We start from the raw sequence: 5,420 nt of genomic DNA, 5'->3' as shown, positions 1-5,420 counted from the left end.
TACGAACGAAATTCCTATTTGTGAAATATTTTCGTAATAGATTTTACATCGATTACCATTAACTTTAAACGAACTCTGTTAGGACCTTCCAGTTCTAAAGAACCATAATCGAATGTTTTGACGACTAAATATGGTCATATCCATCTGGACTTAAGTTTTCCTGGAAATAAACGAAGTCGTGAATTAAATAACAGCACTTTATCCCCAACATTAAAGTGTTTGACTTTAATTTTGGCATCGTGCCATTTTTTCACTTTTTCTTTATAAATCTTTGCATTTTCGTAAGATAGATGGCGTAACTCATCTAACTCATTTAAATTGAGCAAACGTTTCTTACCTGCTTGTCGTAAATCAAAGTTAAGTTCCCTAATAGCCCAATAGGCTTTATGTTCTAATTCGACTGGCAAATGACATGCCTTCCCATACACTAAGCGGTATGGAGTCATTCCTATTGGTGTTTTAAATGCAGTACGGTATGCCCATAACGCATTATTTAGTTTACAAGACCAATCTTTTCTTGAGGATGAAACTGTTTTCTCTAGAATCCATTTGAGTTCTCTATTTGATATCTCCGCCTGACCATTTGACTGAGGATGGTATGGCGTAGACACGCGGTGGCGTACTCCGTATTTTTTCATAAGCGTTTCAAAACTTCGGTTTATAAAATGAGTACCGCCATCACTAACGATGACTCTTGGACAACCAAATCTACAAAATATATCGTCAAGAAAATTAATGACAACTTTAGAATCGTTCGTCGGGGTTGCAATTGCTTCAACCCACTTTGAAACATAATCAACGGCAACTAATATGTAAGTTTTACCAAAAGAAGGGGGAAAAGGTCCCATGAAATCTATTCCCCACGTATCGAAGACTTCAACTTCTAATATGGTTGTGAGGGGCATCTCATCTTTCCTTCCTAGATTTTCTGTTCTTTGGCACTTATCACATCGAGTAATAAATGAACGGACGTCTTTAAACATCGTAGGCCAAAAGAAACCACATTCAAATATTCTAGCTGCTGTCTTGTTAGCTCCATTATGTCCTCCATAAGAGCTAGAATGGCATCTCCTAATTATCCCGTCACCACAAGTCTTGAACAAAAAAGGATCTTCCCAAAAATACTGTTTAATGTCGAAGAAAAATTTCTTCTTTTGTTGGAAATTTAATCCTTCCGGAACAATATTGGCTGCAAGATAATTAGCAATATCTGCATACCATGGTGACATGACGCTTTTCATTTGATAGAGATGTTCATCAGGGAAATCATCTCGTATACCGTTAGTTTCACCTATAGGACCGTTCTCATCTTCAAGTCTCGATAGATGATCGGCGACAAGGTTTTCTACTCCCCTTTTGTCTTTTATTTCTATATCAAATTCTTGTAACAATAAAACCCATCTAATTAGACGTGGTTTTGCATCTTTTTTAGCAAATAAATATCTTAATGCTGCATGATCAGTATAAATAATAACTTTCGAACCTAACAAGTATGACCTAAACTTATCACATGCAAAAACTACAGCTAACATTTCTTTCTCAGTTGTGGTGTAGTTTAATTGTGAACCGGACAGTGTGTGACTTGCATAATAAATGACATGAAGTTTCTTATCCTTCCTTTGACCTAAAACACATCCGACAGCTAAATCACTTGCATCACACATAATTTCAAATGGTAAATCCCAATCGGGTTTAGCAATAATAGGTGCACTGACTAATGTTGTTTTTAATGTTTCGAAAGCTTTAACGCAATCTTCATTAAAATCAAAGGTGGAATCTTTCATGAGTAGATTAGTGAGTGGTTTGGAAATTACAGAAAAATTCTTAATAAATCTTCTGTAAAAACCAGCATGTCCTAAAAATGATCTTACTCCCTTAACAGTAATTGGAGGGGGTAATTTTTCTATTACTGAAGTTTTTGCTCTATCCACTTCTAATCCTTTTTCAGATATTTTGTGACCTAAAACAATTCCTTCGTCAACCATGAAATGACATTTTTCTCAGTTTAATACCAAATTTGTTTCTTCACACCTAGACAAAACTTTATCCAAGTTTTTTAGGCACGAATCAAAAGAATCTCCATAAACTGAAAAATCGTCCATAAAAACTTCAATGATATCTTCAATGAAATCATTAAAAATCGCAGTCATACAACGTTGAAATGTTGCAGGTGCGTTACATAGACCAAAGGGCATTCTCCTATATGCAAACGTTCCGTAAGGACATGTGAATGTTGTTTTATCTTGGTCATCCGGGTAAATGTATATTTGAAAAAATCTGGAGTAACCGTCTAGAAAACAGTAGAAAGCATGACCAGCTATCCTTTCGATCATCTGATCAATGAAAGGTAGAGGAAAATGATCTTTCCTAGTTGCTTTATTTAGATTTCTATAATCTATACAAACTCTCCAACCAGTGGTGGTTCGTGTAGGTATTAATTCACCTTCTTCATTCCTTACAACTGTTATGCCTCCCTTTTTAGGTACGCAATGGATTGGACTAACCCATTCACTATCTGAAATAGGGTAGATGATCCCATTGTCTAGAAGTTTAGTAATCTCATTTTTTACTACTTCCTTCATATTGGGATTTAGGCGTCTTTGCCTATCCGCTTTAGGTGGCTTATCTTCTTCTAAGTGAATTCTGTGCATTACGATACTCGGATTAATACCTTTTAAGTCAGAAATTTGCCAACCCATACTTCCTATCCTATTTCTAACAACTTCTTTCAATTTCTCTTCTTGAACTTGTGTTAATTTGTTAGAGATAATTATAGGTAGAGAATCGCCTTCGCCTAAGAAAGCGTACCTCAAATGACTTGGTAATTCTTTAAGTTCTAATTTAGGTGGAACTATAATTGAAGGTGGAACTGGTCCATCTTCACGAATCAAAGGTTCTGGGTCCTTATCTTCTAGTTCCTCACTTATTATAGGTTCTATTATTTCTTCTTTTTGAACAATGTCATTTACACATTCTTCAATTAAATCAAGTTTCATACAAGCGAAATCCTCCATAGGATATTTCATCGCTTGATTCATATCAAACTCAATCTTATCATCTCCTATTCTTAAAACTACTTTCCCTTCTGACACATCAACTAGAGCACGTCCCGTGTTCATGAACGGTCTACCAAAGCGGACAATTAACATCATAAGCAAAATCTAGAATAACGAAATCGGTAGGAAAAATAAATTTGTCAACTTTAACTAAAACATCCTCGATTATACCGTATGGTCTTTTAGTGGTTTGATCCGCTAATTGCAAAACCATATTGGTACGTTTGATATCTTCTTCTAAGCCTAACTTATTAAAAATAGATAATGGCATCAAGTTAATGCTTGCTCCTAAATCACAGAGACAACTGGGAAATTCAATATCTCCCAATTTACACGGAATGGTAAAACATCCGAGATCTTTGAGTTTAGTGGGCAAATTGCTTGACACAATCGAACTGCAATCTTCAGTTAGTGAAATGGATGAAATTCCTTCCCAACTGATTTTCTTTGAAATTAAATCTTTGAGGAATTTACCATAATTGGGAATTTGCATAATCGCATCCATAAACGTCAAATTAATATGCAAATTTTTAAGTTTGTCTAAAAATGTTAAAAGTTGTTTGTCATAGTCCTTATTGCGGACTTTGTGTGGAAAAGGTGGTTTGGGTACAAAAGTTTTTGTACTAGAGTCAATTGGTGCATCTTTTTGTTTTAAAGTATCTTCTTTGGGCTTTGGTAAATCAGTTCCAGGTAAAGTCGAATTTCCGGGCATTTTCGGGCCTAAGTAATTTTTCCCTGAACGAAGAGTGATAGCCTTAACATGCTCTTTTGGATTTTCTTCCGTATGGCTTGGAAGACTTCCCTCTTTGCGGGATGGAATTGATTTAGCGAGTTGTCCAATTTGAACCTCCAAATTATGGATGCTAGATGATTGGTTTTTAATAAGCTGATCGAATTTATTCTCGATCTGTTTAAAACCATCGTCGTGATTACTTATTTTTCTGCTCATAGCATCAATAAATTTGTCGATTTTAGAAGATAAAGTGCTAATCGTATCTCTCGATTGATTTTGATAATTGGTGGTACGATTTTGATTAACATTTGCATTATTATTATTATCTCTCCAATTAAAGTTAGGATGATTTCTCCATCCAGGATTATATGTATTGGAATAAGGGTTATTATTTTGGTTTTGCCCTTGGACAAAATTTACCTGTTCAATTTCACTCATACCTTCGTAGTCCACATCCGTTTGGATTGGGTTACCATTAGGATCACACGGTTCCATAAACCTATCAATTTTGTGCGATAAGGCAGAAAATTAGGCTTGCAACATCGCTACTGGATCAAGATTCACTATACCTTTAACTGATGACGTTGTTGAGGATGATGGTTTCACTATTGGTACGTGTCCACGTTCCGCAGGCCACATACAGCTGTTGATTGCCATTTCCTCCAAAAGTTCTCTTGCTTGGGCAGATGTTTTCTTCATGAATAACCCTCCAGACATAGCGTCCAATGAACCTCTAGTTGTAGGATTTAGTCCATTATAAAATGTTTGCATTAAAAGTTCAGCGGGCAATTGGTGGTGTGGGCATAAACGTTGAAGTTCTTTAAAACGTTCCCAAGCCTCATAAAGAGTTTCATTATCGTTTTGAGAAAAAGATGTTAACTCTTTAATGACTCTTGCGGTTTTTGCTAAAGGAAATTTTTTTGATAAAAACGCTTGGGCTAATTGTTCCCAAGTGGCAAAAGTTGCGGCTGGCATAGAAGTTAACCATTCTTTAGCCCTATCCTTCAAAGTGAAAGGAAAAAGGCGAAGTTTGATTGCTTCTGCAGTCACATCTGGGATTTTAAAAGTGTCACAAATTTCAAGGAAATTTGTTAAATGGGTGTTAGGATTTTCGTTAGTTAACCCATAAAATGTTACATTATTTTGCAACATATTAAGCAACGCAGGCTTAATTTCAAATTGGTTTGCGGTGATTCTGGGTCTAACGATACTATTGGTCACACCGGCCACACCTGGCCTAGCTTAATCCATAAGTGTTGGTGGGTCTGCCATTTTACCAGATTCGGTATTTGTCTTTACTGGGGTTTTGTTTTTGTTTTTGTTTTTATTTTTGTTGTTGTTTTTGTTCTTCTTAAGTGTCCTTTCAATTTCTGGGTCTAGTGGTTTTGGTGGTATGCCTGAACTTCGAGAACTGCGCATGAACTTGAAATCTTGCACGAACCGAAACTACCTATAAAACAGAATTTGAAGAATAAATATATTAGTAAGTGAAAATTATTAAATTTTAAAAAAAATTAAAATAAGTATGAATAAACCTAGATTCGAAATAAAACACGAAAAATTTAAAATTTTGTCAAAAATTTTGGCATTCCCCGGCAACGGCGCCAAAAACTTGTTGAGCGATTTCCGCA

The 5,420-nt window shown here is 35.6% G+C and overlaps 1 non-coding gene across 1 annotated transcript; it reads left to right on the top strand.

Moving 5' to 3' along the window:
* The first annotated feature begins 4,576 nt into the window (after positions 1-4,576).
* LOC136207648 (small nucleolar RNA R71) lies at positions 4,577-4,683 on the top strand. The gene has a single exon (XR_010676778.1). It is a non-coding gene; the product is annotated as a small nucleolar RNA R71 (small nucleolar RNA).
* The last annotated feature ends 737 nt before the right edge of the window (positions 4,684-5,420 follow it).

This window comes from Euphorbia lathyris, chromosome 9 (assembly GCF_963576675.1).
Source record: "Euphorbia lathyris chromosome 9, ddEupLath1.1, whole genome shotgun sequence".
NCBI lineage: Eukaryota > Viridiplantae > Streptophyta > Magnoliopsida > Malpighiales > Euphorbiaceae > Euphorbia > Euphorbia lathyris.
This window is presented reverse-complemented; position numbering and strand designations above follow the sequence as displayed.